Source organism: Pristiophorus japonicus, chromosome 20 (genome assembly GCF_044704955.1).
Source record: "Pristiophorus japonicus isolate sPriJap1 chromosome 20, sPriJap1.hap1, whole genome shotgun sequence".
Classification (NCBI taxonomy): domain Eukaryota; kingdom Metazoa; phylum Chordata; class Chondrichthyes; family Pristiophoridae; genus Pristiophorus; species Pristiophorus japonicus.
Window position 1 is genome coordinate 98282430 of NC_091996.1, and position 23216 is coordinate 98305645.

Genomic DNA, 23216 nt, shown 5'->3' on the forward strand with positions numbered 1-23216 from the left:
GCTCTTTGAGTCTCGACGCAAGGAGCATGAAGAGACCAAGCGCAGGCAGCGGAAGGAGCACGCGGCAAACCAGTCCCACCCACCCCTTCCCTCGACGTATGTCTGTCCCACCTGTAACAGGGTCTGTGGCTCTCGTATCCGACTGTTCAGCCATCAAAGGACTCACTTTGGGAGTGGAAGCAAGTTCTCCTCGATCCCGAGGGACTGCCTCTGATGGTGTCGATGATTTGCGTGTGAGGCCAACGTGTTAACCGTTACACTGCGGAAACATCTCCACTTTCAGCACCAGATTACCAGAATTAAACCCAATGGGATCGGGAGAAAAGTTCCTCATATGCTCAGAGCAAAATATATCATATGACAATAGAATGTTATGAATTAATTAATGATGTTTAAATCAATGCTTCTTTTTTTTTACACAGGAGATGCATATAGATGTGTAAAATAGATGAACTATTTTTTTATAAGGTTTTGAATTAAAAGTACAATTTCCCTGACCGGGAATTGAACCCAGGCCGTGGCAGTGAGAGGACCAAATCCTAACCACTAGACCATCAGGGAACCTGGTTTGGAAAGAGATGCAGTGGTTGTGTCGAGGTTCACATCGAGCAGCTCCGTAACACAGGACTCTGTGCTCTCCGGGCTGTTCCCAAGGACACACCGAGACAGACATCACCTGCTGCTGGAGGGCCATTAACTCGGTCAAAGACGCTCTTTGGTCTTGCCGAAACTTGCTGGTCTTCCAGAGCAAGGAGATGTCCACGTCTGCGTGTTGCAGACTGGCGCAATCCAAGATCCAGGATTACGTGGTGAGGGACCCACTTAAAATTGGTGCAGTTGCCGCAAAGGCAGGGTGGGGAAGGGTCACAGTTTAAAGCCCTTCTGACACGGTAAACCCAGGGGCAGGAATCAGTATAAAACTCCCCTCGGGCCGTACTTGTAACTTCTTCATTGTGTGCATGGAGCACCATGATCTGTAAACACCTCTGTAGTGCCGTGTACAATGTAAGGTCTGTTTCATGATGCACGTTGAAAAAAAGTGTAAATGTACCGTCACCCATTCCATGTACTGTGTAGTGACACGTGTGATGTAATTTGTTGAATGTACTACAAGGTATCCCGTATTGTACCGAATTGTACTGGAACTGGAAAGCAAGGGAATATATCAAACGGAACTGCCGTCAGCACCCGAATGTAGTGTATGGGATTATTGGCCACAGATAAATGGACTGAACTGCTTTTGAATGTACTGTACAAATTTTTATATGAATAAAGTATTTTTTTAAATAAAAAATAATCTCTGCCTGACACCGGGACAGACCTTGGAGCAAGGGTCTGGTTTTTGCAACACAGCAAAGGAAATATTAATTCTGGAAGAACAATATCCAGAAGAACAGGAACCTCAACATGATTTGAACACACAATCTTCTGATCTGGAGTCAGACACACTACCGTTGCACTACGAGGCCTACACAGTGAGTTGGAGATGTTCGTCTATATGAAGGTTCTGCAATACAAGGGGCTTTCAAATCCCCGCCCATTCCCACCAGGTATCACAAGCAGCGCTCACCTGACAGGCACCGGTTGGTTTGTTCGAAAACTTTTCTCTTGCTTTCACGGGAAACCATCATTAATTAACCCCTCACCTTCTGTTGCACAATCAAACAAATGCTAACTCAGGGACACGACATACTTCAATCATTTGGCCTGTGCTTTGCATCTTAACTCCAAAACCATATCCCATTTTACTCACTGTATTTTAGCTTTCTGGTTCAAAGTCTTCATTGCCGATGACACCACGAATCTGGGGCAACTTTTGGCAAATTTAACAGCACCCGTTATTCCTACCATGCACACAAAATACAATCAGTAGTGAAGATAAAATCCCACCGTGCGTATTTGCAGATTCAACGCAGTAGCATTTCAAATAAACTGAAAGAATTTTACACTGAGAAGATTTGCAAGTGTTACTTGTATTTGTGTCTTTAATTAAACTTTGTGGTGTCTGACTCCCGATCATGAGGTCCTTACTGCTAGGGGGATCAAGGGGTATGGCGAGAAAGCAGGAATGGGGTACTGAAGTTGAATGTTCAGCCATGAACTCATTGAATGGCGGTGCAGGCTAGAAGGGCCGAATGGCCTACTCCTGCACCTATTTTCTATGTTTCTATGTTTCTATGTTTCTATGCCACTGCTGAATAAGAAAGGAGGGTTTGACGTTGACCAGACTGCACTGCCCCTGATATTTGTCAGCTCACCCTTTATATTCAGTGGTTTCTCACCCTTTGATGGGCCGCAGTGTAGCGGATATCACGTTGGTCTCACATTGAGTGCAGGTTGATTTTGAACTTTTGTGTCCTGTCACATGAAATAAATGAGTGCAGCAGGTGTATCTCTGCCTGACACCGGGGAAACAGTGAGACCTTGCATTGTGTTGAGGTTTAATCACAGCAATATCTGCAGTCAGGAGCTGAAAAGGACGAAGAGCTGAAAAAACACAAGAAAAAAGCTCAGAAATGTCAGCAATTGTGGTAAACTCTTTAATGTGTTTCCTGCTCGTTTAGTGATGCGGTGCTCACAGAGGGAGCCCGGATTCAGAAAGTAACTCTTTCATTCAAAATCTTTAAAATAATGACATGCAACGAATTAAACCGTGTGTCGGGGGATGGGGGTGGGTGAAGATTATTTGTTTTATTCCCCATTCATTAACCTACAGCGATGTTTTGTAGAATTGTTACTGAGGGACAGAGGAAACTTCAATAACTGAACTTTCATCATTGAAGGATTTTGAATCATTGATGAAGTTTTCTCCCCTCTCTGACTTTACTCACTCTGTATTTAGGAGACTGGTTTAAAATGTTCAGTGCTCATGCAACAAGGAACCTGGGGCGACTTTTGGTCAATTTATTTCACAGCAAAAATAGTCTCCAAAATAATGTTTCTGCCTGGGCTCGAACCAGGGACCTTTCGCGTGTGAGGCGAACGTGATAACCGCTACACTACAGAAACACTGTGGTTAAGCTAATCTTAGGTACATAACCAGAGCTTTAACCCACACAGCTGGACTATACTTCAGGAGCTGGTTTGACGAGAATAGAATGTCGGTGCTATATTTCGGAAGGCTGTGAGTGTGGCAGGAATTGATCTCGTGTTTCCCAGACTTTACACATAGGAACAGGAGCTGGCCATTTAGCAGCGAGTGGTTAGGATCTGGAATGCACGGCTTGAAAGGGCGGTGGAGACAGACCCAATCTTATCTTTCAGACGGGAGTTGGATAAGTGTCTGAAGGAAAAACAATTGCAGGGCTCCGGGGAAAGGGCGGGGGAGTGGGACTCGCTGAGAGTCGGCACGGGCTCGAAGGGCCGAATGGCCTTCCGTGCTGTAACCATTCCATGATTCGATAAGTTAGTGGCACATTTTATAGTGTGGCTGGAAGCACAACATTGCAAAGGGACATGGATTGAGTCGGCAAAACTAGAGGCATCTGATTCAGGAGAATCGCGGGGCACGGAAATTCGGGAGTTTAATGACTTTGAAAGGAACATTTTTGTTTAGTGCCGTTTCGGTCAGAGGTTTTCCATGAAAGCAACATTCAATGAAAAGAAATGTCATCGCCCAACGTGGGGCTCGAACCCACGACCCTGAGATTAAGAGTCTCATGCTCTACCGACTGAGCTAGCCAGGCTTCTGTCCAATGCAGGTTTTTATCGCTCATTGCAGCCAGGCGCCTGTTGGCTCCGCCCCAGATGTTTCAACTTGCTGTTGAAGAACTGCCAGGGTCTTCTTGAATGGTGGACCAGGCTCGAGGGGCCGAATGGCCTACTCCGGCCCCTAATCCTTACGTGTTTATGTTTACGTCTTTATGCGGAACTCCTTCATGGTAAACGAGCCAAAGGAGGACAGAGGAAACGTTACAAGGACACCCTCAAAGCCCCCCTGGTAAAGTGTGACATCACCACTGACACCTGGGAGACCCTGGCCACAGACCGCCCGAGGTGGAGAAAGTCCATCTGGGAGGGCGTTGAGCTCTTTGAGTCTCGACGCAAGGAGCATGAAGAGACCAAGCGCAGGCAGCGGAAGGAGCACGCGGCAAACCAGTCCCACCCACCCCTTCCCTCGACTTATGTCTGTCCCACCTGTAACATGGTCTGTGGCTCTCGTATCCGACTGTTCAGCCATCAAAGGACTCACTTTGGGAGTGGAAGCAAGTTCTCCTCGATCCCGAGGGACTGCCTCTGATGGTGTCGATGATTTGCGTGTGAGGCCAACGTGTTAACCGTTACACTGCGGAAACATCTCCACTTTCAGCACCAGATTACCAGAATTAAACCCAATGGGATCGGGAGAAAAGTTCCTCATATGCTCAGAGCAAAATATATCATATGACAATAGAATGTTATGAATTAATTAATGATGTTTAAATCAATGCTTCTTTTTTTTTACACAGGAGATGCATATAGATGTGTAAAATAGATGAACTATTTTTTTATAAGGTTTTGAATTAAAAGTACAATTTCCCTGACCGGGAATTGAACCCAGGCCGTGGCAGTGAGAGGACCAAATCCTAACCACTAGACCATCAGGGAACCTGGTTTGGAAAGAGATGCAGTGGTTGTGTCGAGGTTCACATCGAGCAGCTCCGTAACACAGGACTCTGTGCTCTCCGGGCTGTTCCCAAGGACACACCGAGACAGACATCACCTGCTGCTGGAGGGCCATTAACTCGGTCAAAGACGCTCTTTGGTCTTGCCGAAACTTGCTGGTCTTCCAGAGCAAGGAGATGTCCACGTCTGCGTGTTGCAGACTGGCGCAATCCAAGATCCAGGATTACGTGGTGAGGGACCCACTTAAAATTGGTGCAGTTGCCGCAAAGGCAGGGTGGGGAAGGGTCACAGTTTAAAGCCCTTCTGACACGGTAAACCCAGGGGCAGGAATCAGTATAAAACTCCCCTCGGGCCGTACTTGTAACTTCTTCATTGTGTGCATGGAGCACCATGATCTGTAAACACCTCTGTAGTGCCGTGTACAATGTAAGGTCTGTTTCATGATGCACGTTGAAAAAAAGTGTAAATGTACCGTCACCCATTCCATGTACTGTGTAGTGACACGTGTGATGTAATTTGTTGAATGTACTACAAGGTATCCCGTATTGTACCGAATTGTACTGGAACTGGAAAGCAAGGGAATATATCAAACGGAACTGCCGTCAGCACCCGAATGTAGTGTATGGGATTATTGGCCACAGATAAATGGACTGAACTGCTTTTGAATGTACTGTACAAATTTTTATATGAATAAAGTATTTTTTTAAATAAAAAATAATCTCTGCCTGACACCGGGACAGACCTTGGAGCAAGGGTCTGGTTTTTGCAACACAGCAAAGGAAATATTAATTCTGGAAGAACAATATCCAGAAGAACAGGAACCTCAACATGATTTGAACACACAATCTTCTGATCTGGAGTCAGACACACTACCGTTGCACTACGAGGCCTACACAGTGAGTTGGAGATGTTCGTCTATATGAAGGTTCTGCAATACAAGGGGCTTTCAAATCCCCGCCCATTCCCACCAGGTATCACAAGCAGCGCTCACCTGACAGGCACCGGTTGGTTTGTTCGAAAACTTTTCTCTTGCTTTCACGGGAAACCATCATTCATTAACCCCTCACCTTCTGTTGCACAATCAAACAAATGCTAACTCAGGGACACGACATACTTCAATCATTTGGCCTGTGCTTTGCATCTTAACTCCAAAACCATATCCCATTTTACTCACTGTATTTTAGCTTTCTGGTTCAAAATCTTCATTGCCGATGACACCACGAATCTGGGGCAACTTTTGGCAAATTTAACAGCACCCGTTATTCCTACCATGCACACAAAATACAATCAGTAGTGAAGATAAAATCCCACCGTGCGTATTTGCAGATTCAACGCAGTAGCATTTCAAATAAACTGAAAGAATTTTACACTGAGAAGATTTGCAAGTGTTACTTGTATTTGTGTCTTTAATTAAACTTTGTGGTGTCTGACTCCCGATCATGAGGTCCTTACTGCTAGGGGGATCAAGGGGTATGGCGAGAAAGCAGGAATGGGGTACTGAAGTTGAATGTTCAGCCATGAACTCATTGAATGGCGGTGCAGGCTAGAAGGGCCGAATGGCCTACTCCTGCACCTATTTTCTATGTTTCTATGTTTCTATGTTTCTATGCCACTGCTGAATAAGAAAGGAGGGTTTGACGTTGACCAGACTGCACTGCCCCTGATATTTGTCAGCTCACCCTTTATATTCAGTGGTTTCTCACCCTTTGATGGGCCGCAGTGTAGCGGATATCACGTTGGTCTCACATTGAGTGCAGGTTGATTTTGAACTTTTGTGTCCTGTCACATGAAATAAATGAGTGCAGCAGGTGTATCTCTGCCTGACACCGGGGAAACAGTGAGACCTTGCATTGTGTTGAGGTTTAATCACAGCAATATCTGCAGTCAGGAGCTGAAAAGGACGAAGAGCTGAAAAAACACAAGAAAAAAGCTCAGAAATGTCAGCAATTGTGGTAAACTCTTTAATGTGTTTCCTGCTCGTTTAGTGATGCGGTGCTCACAGAGGGAGCCCGGATTCAGAAAGTAACTCTTTCATTCAAAATCTTTAAAATAATGACATGCAACGAATTAAACCGTGTGTCGGGGGATGGGGGTGGGTGAAGATTATTTGTTTTATTCCCCATTCATTAACCTACAGCGATGTTTTGTAGAATTGTTACTGAGGGACAGAGGAAACTTCAATAACTGAACTTTCATCATTGAAGGATTTTGAATCATTGATGAAGTTTTCTCCCCTCTCTGACTTTACTCACTCTGTATTTAGGAGACTGGTTTAAAATGTTCAGTGCTCATGCAACAAGGAACCTGGGGCGACTTTTGGTCAATTTATTTCACAGCAAAAATAGTCTCCAAAATAATGTTTCTGCCTGGGCTCGAACCAGGGACCTTTCGCGTGTGAGGCGAACGTGATAACCGCTACACTACAGAAACACTGTGGTTAAGCTAATCTTAGGTACATAACCAGAGCTTTAACCCACACAGCTGGACTATACTTCAGGAGCTGGTTTGACGAGAATAGAATGTCGGTGCTATATTTCGGAAGGCTGTGAGTGTGGCAGGAATTGATCTCGTGTTTCCCAGACTTTACACATAGGAACAGGAGCTGGCCATTTCGCAGCGAGTGGTTAGGATCTGGAATGCACGGCTTGAAAGGGCGGTGGAGACAGACCCAATCTTATCTTTCAGACGGGAGTTGGATAAGTGTCTGAAGGAAAAACAATTGCAGGGCTCCGGGGAAAGGGCGGGGGAGTGGGACTCGCTGAGAGTCGGCACGGGCTCGAAGGGCCGAATGGCCTTCCGTGCTGTAACCATTCCATGATTCGATAAGTTAGTGGCACATTTTATAGTGTGGCTGGAAGCACAACATTGCAAAGGGACATGGATTGAGTCGGCAAAACTAGAGGCATCTGATTCAGGAGAATCGCGGGGCACGGAAATTCGGGAGTTTAATGACTTTGAAAGGAACATTTTTGTTTAGTGCCGTTTCGGTCAGAGGTTTTCCATGAAAGCAACATTCAATGAAAAGAAATGTCATCGCCCAACGTGGGGCTCGAACCCACGACCCTGAGATTAAGAGTCTCATGCTCTACCGACTGAGCTAGCCAGGCTTCTGTCCAATGCAGGTTTTTATCGCTCATTGCAGCCAGGCGCCTGTTGGCTCCGCCCCAGATGTTTCAACTTGCTGTTGAAGAACTGCCAGGGTCTTCTTGAATGGTGGACCAGGCTCGAGGGGCCGAATGGCCTACTCCGGCCCCTAATCCTTACGTGTTTATGTTTACGTCTTTATGCGGAACTCCTTCATGGTAAACGAGCCAAAGGAGGACAGAGGAAACGTTACAAGGACACCCTCAAAGCCCCCCTGGTAAAGTGTGACATCACCACTGACACCTGGGAGACCCTGGCCACAGACCGCCCGAGGTGGAGAAAGTCCATCTGGGAGGGCGTTGAGCTCTTTGAGTCTCGACGCAAGGAGCATGAAGAGACCAAGCGCAGGCAGCGGAAGGAGCACGCGGCAAACCAGTCCCACCCACCCCTTCCCTCGACGTATGTCTGTCCCACCTGTAACAGGGTCTGTGGCTCTCGTATCCGACTGTTCAGCCATCAAAGGACTCACTTTGGGAGTGGAAGCAAGTTCTCCTCGATCCCGAGGGACTGCCTCTGATGGTGTCGATGATTTGCGTGTGAGGCCAACGTGTTAACCGTTACACTGCGGAAACATCTCCACTTTCAGCACCAGATTACCAGAATTAAACCCAATGGGATCGGGAGAAAAGTTCCTCATATGCTCAGAGCAAAATATATCATATGACAATAGAATGTTATGAATTAATTAATGATGTTTAAATCAATGCTTCTTTTTTTTTACACAGGAGATGCATATAGATGTGTAAAATAGATGAACTATTTTTTTATAAGGTTTTGAATTAAAAGTACAATTTCCCTGACCGGGAATTGAACCCAGGCCGTGGCAGTGAGAGGACCAAATCCTAACCACTAGACCATCAGGGAACCTGGTTTGGAAAGAGATGCAGTGGTTGTGTCGAGGTTCACATCGAGCAGCTCCGTAACACAGGACTCTGTGCTCTCCGGGCTGTTCCCAAGGACACACCGAGACAGACATCACCTGCTGCTGGAGGGCCATTAACTCGGTCAAAGACGCTCTTTGGTCTTGCCGAAACTTGCTGGTCTTCCAGAGCAAGGAGATGTCCACGTCTGCGTGTTGCAGACTGGCGCAATCCAAGATCCAGGATTACGTGGTGAGGGACCCACTTAAAATTGGTGCAGTTGCCGCAAAGGCAGGGTGGGGAAGGGTCACAGTTTAAAGCCCTTCTGACACGGTAAACCCAGGGGCAGGAATCAGTATAAAACTCCCCTCGGGCCGTACTTGTAACTTCTTCATTGTGTGCATGGAGCACCATGATCTGTAAACACCTCTGTAGTGCCGTGTACAATGTAAGGTCTGTTTCATGATGCACGTTGAAAAAAAGTGTAAATGTACCGTCACCCATTCCATGTACTGTGTAGTGACACGTGTGATGTAATTTGTTGAATGTACTACAAGGTATCCCGTATTGTACCGAATTGTACTGGAACTGGAAAGCAAGGGAATATATCAAACGGAACTGCCGTCAGCACCCGAATGTAGTGTATGGGATTATTGGCCACAGATAAATGGACTGAACTGCTTTTGAATGTACTGTACAAATTTTTATATGAATAAAGTATTTTTTTAAATAAAAAATAATCTCTGCCTGACACCGGGACAGACCTTGGAGCAAGGGTCTGGTTTTTGCAACACAGCAAAGGAAATATTAATTCTGGAAGAACAATATCCAGAAGAACAGGAACCTCAACATGATTTGAACACACAATCTTCTGATCTGGAGTCAGACACACTACCGTTGCACTACGAGGCCTACACAGTGAGTTGGAGATGTTCGTCTATATGAAGGTTCTGCAATACAAGGGGCTTTCAAATCCCCGCCCATTCCCACCAGGTATCACAAGCAGCGCTCACCTGACAGGCACCGGTTGGTTTGTTCGAAAACTTTTCTCTTGCTTTCACGGGAAACCATCATTCATTAACCCCTCACCTTCTGTTGCACAATCAAACAAATGCTAACTCAGGGACACGACATACTTCAATCATTTGGCCTGTGCTTTGCATCTTAACTCCAAAACCATATCCCATTTTACTCACTGTATTTTAGCTTTCTGGTTCAAAGTCTTCATTGCCGATGACACCACGAATCTGGGGCAACTTTTGGCAAATTTAACAGCACCCGTTATTCCTACCATGCACACAAAATACAATCAGTAGTGAAGATAAAATCCCACCGTGCGTATTTGCAGATTCAACGCAGTAGCATTTCAAATAAACTGAAAGAATTTTACACTGAGAAGATTTGCAAGTGTTACTTGTATTTGTGTCTTTAATTAAACTTTGTGGTGTCTGACTCCCGATCATGAGGTCCTTACTGCTAGGGGGATCAAGGGGTATGGCGAGAAAGCAGGAATGGGGTACTGAAGTTGAATGTTCAGCCATGAACTCATTGAATGGCGGTGCAGGCTAGAAGGGCCGAATGGCCTACTCCTGCACCTATTTTCTATGTTTCTATGTTTCTATGTTTCTATGCCACTGCTGAATAAGAAAGGAGGGTTTGACGTTGACCAGACTGCACTGCCCCTGATATTTGTCAGCTCACCCTTTATATTCAGTGGTTTCTCACCCTTTGATGGGCCGCAGTGTAGCGGATATCACGTTGGTCTCACATTGAGTGCAGGTTGATTTTGAACTTTTGTGTCCTGTCACATGAAATAAATGAGTGCAGCAGGTGTATCTCTGCCTGACACCGGGGAAACAGTGAGACCTTGCATTGTGTTGAGGTTTAATCACAGCAATATCTGCAGTCAGGAGCTGAAAAGGACGAAGAGCTGAAAAAACACAAGAAAAAAGCTCAGAAATGTCAGCAATTGTGGTAAACTCTTTAATGTGTTTCCTGCTCGTTTAGTGATGCGGTGCTCACAGAGGGAGCCCGGATTCAGAAAGTAACTCTTTCATTCAAAATCTTTAAAATAATGACATGCAACGAATTAAACCGTGTGTCGGGGGATGGGGGTGGGTGAAGATTATTTGTTTTATTCCCCATTCATTAACCTACAGCGATGTTTTGTAGAATTGTTACTGAGGGACAGAGGAAACTTCAATAACTGAACTTTCATCATTGAAGGATTTTGAATCATTGATGAAGTTTTCTCCCCTCTCTGACTTTACTCACTCTGTATTTAGGAGACTGGTTTAAAATGTTCAGTGCTCATGCAACAAGGAACCTGGGGCGACTTTTGGTCAATTTATTTCACAGCAAAAATAGTCTCCAAAATAATGTTTCTGCCTGGGCTCGAACCAGGGACCTTTCGCGTGTGAGGCGAACGTGATAACCGCTACACTACAGAAACACTGTGGTTAAGCTAATCTTAGGTACATAACCAGAGCTTTAACCCACACAGCTGGACTATACTTCAGGAGCTGGTTTGACGAGAATAGAATGTCGGTGCTATATTTCGGAAGGCTGTGAGTGTGGCAGGAATTGATCTCGTGTTTCCCAGACTTTACACATAGGAACAGGAGCTGGCCATTTAGCAGCGAGTGGTTAGGATCTGGAATGCACGGCTTGAAAGGGCGGTGGAGACAGACCCAATCTTATCTTTCAGACGGGAGTTGGATAAGTGTCTGAAGGAAAAACAATTGCAGGGCTCCGGGGAAAGGGCGGGGGAGTGGGACTCGCTGAGAGTCGGCACGGGCTCGAAGGGCCGAATGGCCTTCCGTGCTGTAACCATTCCATGATTCGATAAGTTAGTGGCACATTTTATAGTGTGGCTGGAAGCACAACATTGCAAAGGGACATGGATTGAGTCGGCAAAACTAGAGGCATCTGATTCAGGAGAATCGCGGGGCACGGAAATTCGGGAGTTTAATGACTTTGAAAGGAACATTTTTGTTTAGTGCCGTTTCGGTCAGAGGTTTTCCATGAAAGCAACATTCAATGAAAAGAAATGTCATCGCCCAACGTGGGGCTCGAACCCACGACCCTGAGATTAAGAGTCTCATGCTCTACCGACTGAGCTAGCCAGGCTTCTGTCCAATGCAGGTTTTTATCGCTCATTGCAGCCAGGCGCCTGTTGGCTCCGCCCCAGATGTTTCAACTTGCTGTTGAAGAACTGCCAGGGTCTTCTTGAATGGTGGACCAGGCTCGAGGGGCCGAATGGCCTACTCCGGCCCCTAATCCTTACGTGTTTATGTTTACGTCTTTATGCGGAACTCCTTCATGGTAAACGAGCCAAAGGAGGACAGAGGAAACGTTACAAGGACACCCTCAAAGCCCCCCTGGTAAAGTGTGACATCACCACTGACACCTGGGAGACCCTGGCCACAGACCGCCCGAGGTGGAGAAAGTCCATCTGGGAGGGCGTTGAGCTCTTTGAGTCTCGACGCAAGGAGCATGAAGAGACCAAGCGCAGGCAGCGGAAGGAGCACGCGGCAAACCAGTCCCACCCACCCCTTCCCTCGACTTATGTCTGTCCCACCTGTAACATGGTCTGTGGCTCTCGTATCCGACTGTTCAGCCATCAAAGGACTCACTTTGGGAGTGGAAGCAAGTTCTCCTCGATCCCGAGGGACTGCCTCTGATGGTGTCGATGATTTGCGTGTGAGGCCAACGTGTTAACCGTTACACTGCGGAAACATCTCCACTTTCAGCACCAGATTACCAGAATTAAACCCAATGGGATCGGGAGAAAAGTTCCTCATATGCTCAGAGCAAAATATATCATATGACAATAGAATGTTATGAATTAATTAATGATGTTTAAATCAATGCTTCTTTTTTTTTACACAGGAGATGCATATAGATGTGTAAAATAGATGAACTATTTTTTTATAAGGTTTTGAATTAAAAGTACAATTTCCCTGACCGGGAATTGAACCCAGGCCGTGGCAGTGAGAGGACCAAATCCTAACCACTAGACCATCAGGGAACCTGGTTTGGAAAGAGATGCAGTGGTTGTGTCGAGGTTCACATCGAGCAGCTCCGTAACACAGGACTCTGTGCTCTCCGGGCTGTTCCCAAGGACACACCGAGACAGACATCACCTGCTGCTGGAGGGCCATTAACTCGGTCAAAGACGCTCTTTGGTCTTGCCGAAACTTGCTGGTCTTCCAGAGCAAGGAGATGTCCACGTCTGCGTGTTGCAGACTGGCGCAATCCAAGATCCAGGATTACGTGGTGAGGGACCCACTTAAAATTGGTGCAGTTGCCGCAAAGGCAGGGTGGGGAAGGGTCACAGTTTAAAGCCCTTCTGACACGGTAAACCCAGGGGCAGGAATCAGTATAAAACTCCCCTCGGGCCGTACTTGTAACTTCTTCATTGTGTGCATGGAGCACCATGATCTGTAAACACCTCTGTAGTGCCGTGTACAATGTAAGGTCTGTTTCATGATGCACGTTGAAAAAAAGTGTAAATGTACCGTCACCCATTCCATGTACTGTGTAGTGACACGTGTGATGTAATTTGTTGAATGTACTACAAGGTATCCCGTATTGTACCGAATTGTACTGGAACTGGAAAGCAAGGGAATATATCAAACGGAACTGCCGTCAGCACCCGAATGTAGTGTATGGGATTATTGGCCACAGATAAATGGACTGAACTGCTTTTGAATGTACTGTACAAATTTTTATATGAATAAAGTATTTTTTTAAATAAAAAATAATCTCTGCCTGACACCGGGACAGACCTTGGAGCAAGGGTCTGGTTTTTGCAACACAGCAAAGGAAATATTAATTCTGGAAGAACAATATCCAGAAGAACAGGAACCTCAACATGATTTGAACACACAATCTTCTGATCTGGAGTCAGACACACTACCGTTGCACTACGAGGCCTACACAGTGAGTTGGAGATGTTCGTCTATATGAAGGTTCTGCAATACAAGGGGCTTTCAAATCCCCGCCCATTCCCACCAGGTATCACAAGCAGCGCTCACCTGACAGGCACCGGTTGGTTTGTTCGAAAACTTTTCTCTTGCTTTCACGGGAAACCATCATTCATTAACCCCTCACCTTCTGTTGCACAATCAAACAAATGCTAACTCAGGGACACGACATACTTCAATCATTTGGCCTGTGCTTTGCATCTTAACTCCAAAACCATATCCCATTTTACTCACTGTATTTTAGCTTTCTGGTTCAAAATCTTCATTGCCGATGACACCACGAATCTGGGGCAACTTTTGGCAAATTTAACAGCACCCGTTATTCCTACCATGCACACAAAATACAATCAGTAGTGAAGATAAAATCCCACCGTGCGTATTTGCAGATTCAACGCAGTAGCATTTCAAATAAACTGAAAGAATTTTACACTGAGAAGATTTGCAAGTGTTACTTGTATTTGTGTCTTTAATTAAACTTTGTGGTGTCTGACTCCCGATCATGAGGTCCTTACTGCTAGGGGGATCAAGGGGTATGGCGAGAAAGCAGGAATGGGGTACTGAAGTTGAATGTTCAGCCATGAACTCATTGAATGGCGGTGCAGGCTAGAAGGGCCGAATGGCCTACTCCTGCACCTATTTTCTATGTTTCTATGTTTCTATGTTTCTATGCCACTGCTGAATAAGAAAGGAGGGTTTGACGTTGACCAGACTGCACTGCCCCTGATATTTGTCAGCTCACCCTTTATATTCAGTGGTTTCTCACCCTTTGATGGGCCGCAGTGTAGCGGATATCACGTTGGTCTCACATTGAGTGCAGGTTGATTTTGAACTTTTGTGTCCTGTCACATGAAATAAATGAGTGCAGCAGGTGTATCTCTGCCTGACACCGGGGAAACAGTGAGACCTTGCATTGTGTTGAGGTTTAATCACAGCAATATCTGCAGTCAGGAGCTGAAAAGGACGAAGAGCTGAAAAAACACAAGAAAAAAGCTCAGAAATGTCAGCAATTGTGGTAAACTCTTTAATGTGTTTCCTGCTCGTTTAGTGATGCGGTGCTCACAGAGGGAGCCCGGATTCAGAAAGTAACTCTTTCATTCAAAATCTTTAAAATAATGACATGCAACGAATTAAACCGTGTGTCGGGGGATGGGGGTGGGTGAAGATTATTTGTTTTATTCCCCATTCATTAACCTACAGCGATGTTTTGTAGAATTGTTACTGAGGGACAGAGGAAACTTCAATAACTGAACTTTCATCATTGAAGGATTTTGAATCATTGATGAAGTTTTCTCCCCTCTCTGACTTTACTCACTCTGTATTTAGGAGACTGGTTTAAAATGTTCAGTGCTCATGCAACAAGGAACCTGGGGCGACTTTTGGTCAATTTATTTCACAGCAAAAATAGTCTCCAAAATAATGTTTCTGCCTGGGCTCGAACCAGGGACCTTTCGCGTGTGAGGCGAACGTGATAACCGCTACACTACAGAAACACTGTGGTTAAGCTAATCTTAGGTACATAACCAGAGCTTTAACCCACACAGCTGGACTATACTTCAGGAGCTGGTTTGACGAGAATAGAATGTCGGTGCTATATTTCGGAAGGCTGTGAGTGTGGCAGGAATTGATCTCGTGTTTCCCAGACTTTACACATAGGAACAGGAGCTGGCCATTTCGCAGCGAGTGGTTAGGATCTGGAATGCACGGCTTGAAAGGGCGGTGGAGACAGACCCAATCTTATCTTTCAGACGGGAGTTGGATAAGTGTCTGAAGGAAAAACAATTGCAGGGCTCCGGGGAAAGGGCGGGGGAGTGGGACTCGCTGAGAGTCGGCACGGGCTCGAAGGGCCGAATGGCCTTCCGTGCTGTAACCATTCCATGATTCGATAAGTTAGTGGCACATTTTATAGTGTGGCTGGAAGCACAACATTGCAAAGGGACATGGATTGAGTCGGCAAAACTAGAGGCATCTGATTCAGGAGAATCGCGGGGCACGGAAATTCGGGAGTTTAATGACTTTGAAAGGAACATTTTTGTTTAGTGCCGTTTCGGTCAGAGGTTTTCCATGAAAGCAACATTCAATGAAAAGAAATGTCATCGCCCAACGTGGGGCTCGAACCCACGACCCTGAGATTAAGAGTCTCATGCTCTACCGACTGAGCTAGCCAGGCTTCTGTCCAATGCAGGTTTTTATCGCTCATTGCAGCCAGGCGCCTGTTGGCTCCGCCCCAGATGTTTCAACTTGCTGTTGAAGAACTGCCAGGGTCTTCTTGAATGGTGGACCAGGCTCGAGGGGCCGAATGGCCTACTCCGGCCCCTAATCCTTACGTGTTTATGTTTACGTCTTTATGCGGAACTCCTTCATGGTAAACGAGCCAAAGGAGGACAGAGGAAACGTTACAAGGACACCCTCAAAGCCCCCCTGGTAAAGTGTGACATCACCACTGACACCTGGGAGACCCTGGCCACAGACCGCCCGAGGTGGAGAAAGTCCATCTGGGAGGGCGTTGAGCTCTTTGAGTCTCGACGCAAGGAGCATGAAGAGACCAAGCGCAGGCAGCGGAAGGAGCACGCGGCAAACCAGTCCCACCCACCCCTTCCCTCGACGTATGTCTGTCCCACCTGTAACAGGGTCTGTGGCTCTCGTATCCGACTGTTCAGCCATCAAAGGACTCACTTTGGGAGTGGAAGCAAGTTCTCCTCGATCCCGAGGGACTGCCTCTGATGGTGTCGATGATTTGCGTGTGAGGCCAACGTGTTAACCGTTACACTGCGGAAACATCTCCACTTTCAGCACCAGATTACCAGAATTAAACCCAATGGGATCGGGAGAAAAGTTCCTCATATGCTCAGAGCAAAATATATCATATGACAATAGAATGTTATGAATTAATTAATGATGTTTAAATCAATGCTTCTTTTTTTTTACACAGGAGATGCATATAGATGTGTAAAATAGATGAACTATTTTTTTATAAGGTTTTGAATTAAAAGTACAATTTCCCTGACCGGGAATTGAACCCAGGCCGTGGCAGTGAGAGGACCAAATCCTAACCACTAGACCATCAGGGAACCTGGTTTGGAAAGAGATGCAGTGGTTGTGTCGAGGTTCACATCGAGCAGCTCCGTAACACAGGACTCTGTGCTCTCCGGGCTGTTCCCAAGGACACACCGAGACAGACATCACCTGCTGCTGGAGGGCCATTAACTCGGTCAAAGACGCTCTTTGGTCTTGCCGAAACTTGCTGGTCTTCCAGAGCAAGGAGATGTCCACGTCTGCGTGTTGCAGACTGGCGCAATCCAAGATCCAGGATTACGTGGTGAGGGACCCACTTAAAATTGGTGCAGTTGCCGCAAAGGCAGGGTGGGGAAGGGTCACAGTTTAAAGCCCTTCTGACACGGTAAACCCAGGGGCAGGAATCAGTATAAAACTCCCCTCGGGCCGTACTTGTAACTTCTTCATTGTGTGCATGGAGCACCATGATCTGTAAACACCTCTGTAGTGCCGTGTACAATGTAAGGTCTGTTTCATGATGCACGTTGAAAAAAAGTGTAAATGTACCGTCACCCATTCCATGTACTGTGTAGTGACACGTGTGATGTAATTTGTTGAATGTACTACAAGGTATCCCGTATTGTACCGAATTGTACTGGAACTGGAAAGCAAGGGAATATATCAAACGGAACTGCCGTCAGCACCCGAATGTAGTGTATGGGATTATTGGCCACAGATAAATGGACTGAACTGCTTTTGAATGTACTGTACAAATTTTTATATGAATAAAGTATTTTTTTAAATAAAAAATAATCTCTGCCTGACACCGGGACAGACCTTGGAGCAAGGGTCTGGTTTTTGCAACACAGCAAAGGAAATATTAATTCTGGAAGAACAATATCCAGAAGAACAGGAACCTCAACATGATTTGAACACACAATCTTCTGATCTGGAGTCAGACACACTACCGTTGCACTACGAGGCCTACACAGTGAGTTGGAGATGTTCGTCTATATGAAGGTTCTGCAATACAAGGGGCTTTCAAATCCCCGCCCATTCCCACCAGGTATCACAAGCAGCGCTCACCTGACAGGCACCGGTTGGTTTGTTCGAAAACTTTTCTCTTGCTTTCACGGGAAACCATCATTCATTAACCCCTCACCTTCTGTTGCACAATCAAACAAATGCTAACTCAGGGACACGACATACTTCAATCATTTGGCCTGTGCTTTGCATCTTAACTCCAAAACCATATCCCATTTTACTCACTGTATTTTAGCTTTCTGGTTCAAAGTCTTCATTGCCGATGACACCACGAATCTGGGGCAACTTTTGGCAAATTTAACAGCACCCGTTATTCCTACCATGCACACAAAATACAATCAGTAGTGAAGATAAAATCCCACCGTGCGTATTTGCAGATTCAACGCAGTAGCATTTCAAATAAACTGAAAGAATTTTACACTGAGAAGATTTGCAAGTGTTACTTGTATTTGTGTCTTTAATTAAACTTTGTGGTGTCTGACTCCCGATCATGAGGTCCTTACTGCTAGGGGGATCAAGGGGTATGGCGAGAAAGCAGGAATGGGGTACTGAAGTTGAATGTTCAGCCATGAACTCATTGAATGGCGGTGCAGGCTAGAAGGGCCGAATGGCCTACTCCTGCACCTATTTTCTATGTTTCTATGTTTCTATGTTTCTATGCCACTGCTGAATAAGAAAGGAGGGTTTGACGTTGACCAGACTGCACTGCCCCTGATATTTGTCAGCTCACCCTTTATATTCAGTGGTTTCTCACCCTTTGATGGGCCGCAGTGTAGCGGATATCACGTTGGTCTCACATTGAGTGCAGGTTGATTTTGAACTTTTGTGTCCTGTCACATGAAATAAATGAGTGCAGCAGGTGTATCTCTGCCTGACACCGGGGAAACAGTGAGACCTTGCATTGTGTTGAGGTTTAATCACAGCAATATCTGCAGTCAGGAGCTGAAAAGGACGAAGAGCTGAAAAAACACAAGAAAAAAGCTCAGAAATGTCAGCAATTGTGGTAAACTCTTTAATGTGTTTCCTGCTCGTTTAGTGATGCGGTGCTCACAGAGGGAGCCCGGATTCAGAAAGTAACTCTTTCATTCAAAATCTTTAAAATAATGACATGCAACGAATTAAACCGTGTGTCGGGGGATGGGGGTGGGTGAAGATTATTTGTTTTATTCCCCATTCATTAACCTACAGCGATGTTTTGTAGAATTGTTACTGAGGGACAGAGGAAACTTCAATAACTGAACTTTCATCATTGAAGGATTTTGAATCATTGATGAAGTTTTCTCCCCTCTCTGACTTTACTCACTCTGTATTTAGGAGACTGGTTTAAAATGTTCAGTGCTCATGCAACAAGGAACCTGGGGCGACTTTTGGTCAATTTATTTCACAGCAAAAATAGTCTCCAAAATAATGTTTCTGCCTGGGCTCGAACCAGGGACCTTTCGCGTGTGAGGCGAACGTGATAACCGCTACACTACAGAAACACTGTGGTTAAGCTAATCTTAGGTACATAACCAGAGCTTTAACCCACACAGCTGGACTATACTTCAGGAGCTGGTTTGACGAGAATAGAATGTCGGTGCTATATTTCGGAAGGCTGTGAGTGTGGCAGGAATTGATCTCGTGTTTCCCAGACTTTACACATAGGAACAGGAGCTGGCCATTTCGCAGCGAGTGGTTAGGATCTGGAATGCACGGCTTGAAAGGGCGGTGGAGACAGACCCAATCTTATCTTTCAGACGGGAGTTGGATAAGTGTCTGAAGGAAAAACAATTGCAGGGCTCCGGGGAAAGGGCGGGGGAGTGGGACTCGCTGAGAGTCGGCACGGGCTCGAAGGGCCGAATGGCCTTCCGTGCTGTAACCATTCCATGATTCGATAAGTTAGTGGCACATTTTATAGTGTGGCTGGAAGCACAACATTGCAAAGGGACATGGATTGAGTCGGCAAAACTAGAGGCATCTGATTCAGGAGAATCGCGGGGCACGGAAATTCGGGAGTTTAATGACTTTGAAAGGAACATTTTTGTTTAGTGCCGTTTCGGTCAGAGGTTTTCCATGAAAGCAACATTCAATGAAAAGAAATGTCATCGCCCAACGTGGGGCTCGAACCCACGACCCTGAGATTAAGAGTCTCATGCTCTACCGACTGAGCTAGCCAGGCTTCTGTCCAATGCAGGTTTTTATCGCTCATTGCAGCCAGGCGCCTGTTGGCTCCGCCCCAGATGTTTCAACTTGCTGTTGAAGAACTGCCAGGGTCTTCTTGAATGGTGGACCAGGCTCGAGGGGCCGAATGGCCTACTCCGGCCCCTAATCCTTACGTGTTTATGTTTACGTCTTTATGCGGAACTCCTTCATGGTAAACGAGCCAAAGGAGGACAGAGGAAACGTTACAAGGACACCCTCAAAGCCCCCCTGGTAAAGTGTGACATCACCACTGACACCTGGGAGACCCTGGCCACAGACCGCCCGAGGTGGAGAAAGTCCATCTGGGAGGGCGTTGAGCTCTTTGAGTCTCGACGCAAGGAGCATGAAGAGACCAAGCGCAGGCAGCGGAAGGAGCACGCGGCAAACCAGTCCCACCCACCCCTTCCCTCGACGTATGTCTGTCCCACCTGTAACAGGGTCTGTGGCTCTCGTATCCGACTGTTCAGCCATCAAAGGACTCACTTTGGGAGTGGAAGCAAGTTCTCCTCGATCCCGAGGGACTGCCTCTGATGGTGTCGATGATTTGCGTGTGAGGCCAACGTGTTAACCGTTACACTGCGGAAACATCTCCACTTTCAGCACCAGATTACCAGAATTAAACCCAATGGGATCGGGAGAAAAGTTCCTCATATGCTCAGAGCAAAATATATCATATGACAATAGAATGTTATGAATTAATTAATGATGTTTAAATCAATGCTTCTTTTTTTTTACACAGGAGATGCATATAGATGTGTAAAATAGATGAACTATTTTTTTATAAGGTTTTGAATTAAAAGTACAATTTCCCTGACCGGGAATTGAACCCAGGCCGTGGCAGTGAGAGGACCAAATCCTAACCACTAGACCATCAGGGAACCTGGTTTGGAAAGAGATGCAGTGGTTGTGTCGAGGTTCACATCGAGCAGCTCTGTAACACAGGACTCTGTGCTCTCCGGGCTGTTCCCAAGGACACACCGAGACAGACATCACCTGCTGCTGGAGGGCCATTAACTCGGTCAAAGACGCTCTTTGGTCTTGCCGAAACTTGCTGGTCTTCCAGAGCAAGGAGATGTCCACGTCTGCGTGTTGCAGACTGGCGTAATCCAAGATCCAGGATTACGTGGTGAGGGACCCACTTAAAATTGGTGCAGTTGCCGCAAAGGCAGGGTGGGGAAGGGTCACAGTTTAAAGCCCTTCTGACACGGTAAACCCAGGGGCAGGAATCAGTATAAAACTCCCCTCGGGCCGTACTTGTAACTTCTTCATTGTGTACATGGAGCACCATGATCTGTAAACACCTCTGTAGTGCCGTGTACAATGTAAGGTCTGTTTCATGATGCACGTTGAAAAAAAGTGTAAATGTACCGTCACCCATTCCATGTACTGTGTAGTGACACGTGTGATGTAATTTGTTGAATGTACTACAAGGTATCCCATATTGTACCGAATTGTACTGGAACTGGAAAGCAAGGGAATATATCAAACGGAACTGCCGTCAGCACCCGAATGTAGTGTATGGGATTATTGGCCACAGATAAATGGACTGAACTGCTTTTGAATGTACTGTACAAATTTTTATATGAATAAAGTATTTTTTTAAATAAAAAAAAATCTCTGCCTGACACCGGGACAGACCTTGGAGCAAGGGTCTGGTTTTTGCAACACAGCAAAGGAAATATTAATTCTGGAAGAACAATATCCAGAAGAACAGGAACCTCAACATGATTTGAACACACAATCTTCTGATCTGGAGTCAGACACACTACCGTCGCACTACGAGGCCTACACAGTGAGTTGGAGATGTTCGTCTATATGAAGGTTCTGCAATACAAGGGGCTTTCAAATCCCCGCCCATTCCCACCAGGTATCACAAGCAGCGCTCACCTGACAGGCACCGGTTGGTTTGTTCGAAAACTTTTCTCTTGCTTTCACGGGAAACCATCATTCATTAACCCCTCACCTTCTGTTGCACAATCAAACAAATGCTAACTCAGGGACACGACATACTTCAATCATTTGGCCTGTGCTTTGCATCTTAACTCCAAAACCATATCCCATTTTACTCACTGTATTTTAGCTTTCTGGTTCAAAATCTTCATTGCCGATGACACCACGAATCTGGGGCAACTTTTGGCAAATTTAACAGCACCCGTTATTCCTACCATGCACACAAAATACAATCAGTAGTGAAGATAAAATCCCACCGTGCGTATTTGCAGATTCAACGCAGTAGCATTTCAAATAAACTGAAAGAATTTTACACTGAGAAGATTTGCAAGTGTTACTTGTATTTGTGTCTTTAATTAAACTTTGTGGTGTCTGACTCCCGATCATGAGGTCCTTACTGCTAGGGGGATCAAGGGGTATGGCGAGAAAGCAGGAATGGGGTACTGAAGTTGAATGTTCAGCCATGAACTCATTGAATGGCGGTGCAGGCTAGAAGGGCCGAATGGCCTACTCCTGCACCTATTTTCTATGTTTCTATGTTTCTATGTTTCTATGCCACTGCTGAATAAGAAAGGAGGGTTTGACGTTGACCAGACTGCACTGCCCCTGATATTTGTCAGCTCACCCTTTATATTCAGTGGTTTCTCACCCTTTGATGGGCCGCAGTGTAGCGGATATCACGTTGGTCTCACATTGAGTGCAGGTTGATTTTGAACTTTTGTGTCCTGTCACATGAAATAAATGAGTGCAGCAGGTGTATCTCTGCCTGACACCAGGGAAACAGTGAGACCTTGCATTGTGTTGAGGTTTAATCACAGCAATATCTGCAGTCAGGAGCTGAAAAGGACGAAGAGCTGAAAAAACACAAGAAAAAAGCTCAGAAATGTCAGCAATTGTGGTAAACTCTTTAATGTGTTTCCTGCTCGTTTAGTGATGCGGTGCTCACAGAGGGAGCCCGGATTCAGAAAGTAACTCTTTCATTCAAAATCTTTAAAATAATGACATGCAACGAATTAAACCGTGTGTCGGGGGATGGGGGTGGGTGAAGATTATTTGTTTTATTCCCCATTCATTAACCTACAGCGATGTTTTGTAGAATTGTTACTGAGGGACAGAGGAAACTTCAATAACTGAACTTTCATCATTGAAGGATTTTGAATCATTGATGAAGTTTTCTCCCCTCTCTGACTTTACTCACTCTGTATTTAGGAGACTGGTTTAAAATGTTCAGTGCTCATGCAACAAGGAACCTGGGGCGACTTTTGGTCAATTTATTTCACAGCAAAAATAGTCTCCAAAATAATGTTTCTGCCTGGGCTCGAACCAGGGACCTTTCGCGTGTGAGGCAAACGTGATAACCGCTACACTACAGAAACACTGTGGTTAAGCTAATCTTAGGGATATAACCAGAGTTTTAACCCACACAGCTGGCTGAGACTTCAGGAGCTGGTTT

The 23216-nt window shown here is 45.7% G+C and overlaps 17 non-coding genes across 17 annotated transcripts; all 17 read right to left on the reverse strand.

The window, feature by feature from the left end:
• Positions 1 to 489: 489 nt before the first annotated feature.
• On the reverse strand, positions 490 to 561 carry trnae-cuc (transfer RNA glutamic acid (anticodon CUC)). Its single transcript has one exon. It is a non-coding gene; the product is annotated as a tRNA-Glu (tRNA).
• A 2375-nt stretch (positions 562 to 2936) lies between these two features.
• On the reverse strand, positions 2937 to 3009 carry trnav-cac (transfer RNA valine (anticodon CAC)). Its single transcript has one exon. It is a non-coding gene; the product is annotated as a tRNA-Val (tRNA).
• A 604-nt stretch (positions 3010 to 3613) lies between these two features.
• Positions 3614 to 3686, reverse strand: trnak-cuu (transfer RNA lysine (anticodon CUU)). Its single transcript has one exon. It is a non-coding gene; the product is annotated as a tRNA-Lys (tRNA).
• An 829-nt stretch (positions 3687 to 4515) lies between these two features.
• Positions 4516 to 4587, reverse strand: trnae-cuc (transfer RNA glutamic acid (anticodon CUC)). The gene has a single exon. It is a non-coding gene; the product is annotated as a tRNA-Glu (tRNA).
• Positions 4588 to 6962: 2375 nt separating this feature from the next.
• trnav-cac (transfer RNA valine (anticodon CAC)) lies at positions 6963 to 7035 on the reverse strand. Its single transcript has one exon. It is a non-coding gene; the product is annotated as a tRNA-Val (tRNA).
• Positions 7036 to 7639: 604 nt separating this feature from the next.
• On the reverse strand, positions 7640 to 7712 carry trnak-cuu (transfer RNA lysine (anticodon CUU)). Its single transcript has one exon. It is a non-coding gene; the product is annotated as a tRNA-Lys (tRNA).
• An 829-nt stretch (positions 7713 to 8541) lies between these two features.
• trnae-cuc (transfer RNA glutamic acid (anticodon CUC)) lies at positions 8542 to 8613 on the reverse strand. Its single transcript has one exon. It is a non-coding gene; the product is annotated as a tRNA-Glu (tRNA).
• Positions 8614 to 10988: 2375 nt separating this feature from the next.
• Positions 10989 to 11061, reverse strand: trnav-cac (transfer RNA valine (anticodon CAC)). Its single transcript has one exon. It is a non-coding gene; the product is annotated as a tRNA-Val (tRNA).
• Positions 11062 to 11665: 604 nt separating this feature from the next.
• On the reverse strand, positions 11666 to 11738 carry trnak-cuu (transfer RNA lysine (anticodon CUU)). Its single transcript has one exon. It is a non-coding gene; the product is annotated as a tRNA-Lys (tRNA).
• Positions 11739 to 12567: 829 nt separating this feature from the next.
• Positions 12568 to 12639, reverse strand: trnae-cuc (transfer RNA glutamic acid (anticodon CUC)). The gene has a single exon. It is a non-coding gene; the product is annotated as a tRNA-Glu (tRNA).
• A 2375-nt stretch (positions 12640 to 15014) lies between these two features.
• On the reverse strand, positions 15015 to 15087 carry trnav-cac (transfer RNA valine (anticodon CAC)). The gene has a single exon. It is a non-coding gene; the product is annotated as a tRNA-Val (tRNA).
• A 604-nt stretch (positions 15088 to 15691) lies between these two features.
• Positions 15692 to 15764, reverse strand: trnak-cuu (transfer RNA lysine (anticodon CUU)). The gene has a single exon. It is a non-coding gene; the product is annotated as a tRNA-Lys (tRNA).
• An 829-nt stretch (positions 15765 to 16593) lies between these two features.
• Positions 16594 to 16665, reverse strand: trnae-cuc (transfer RNA glutamic acid (anticodon CUC)). Its single transcript has one exon. It is a non-coding gene; the product is annotated as a tRNA-Glu (tRNA).
• Positions 16666 to 19040: 2375 nt separating this feature from the next.
• Positions 19041 to 19113, reverse strand: trnav-cac (transfer RNA valine (anticodon CAC)). The gene has a single exon. It is a non-coding gene; the product is annotated as a tRNA-Val (tRNA).
• Positions 19114 to 19717: 604 nt separating this feature from the next.
• trnak-cuu (transfer RNA lysine (anticodon CUU)) lies at positions 19718 to 19790 on the reverse strand. Its single transcript has one exon. It is a non-coding gene; the product is annotated as a tRNA-Lys (tRNA).
• Positions 19791 to 20619: 829 nt separating this feature from the next.
• Positions 20620 to 20691, reverse strand: trnae-cuc (transfer RNA glutamic acid (anticodon CUC)). Its single transcript has one exon. It is a non-coding gene; the product is annotated as a tRNA-Glu (tRNA).
• A 2375-nt stretch (positions 20692 to 23066) lies between these two features.
• Positions 23067 to 23139, reverse strand: trnav-cac (transfer RNA valine (anticodon CAC)). Its single transcript has one exon. It is a non-coding gene; the product is annotated as a tRNA-Val (tRNA).
• Positions 23140 to 23216: the final 77 nt, after the last annotated feature.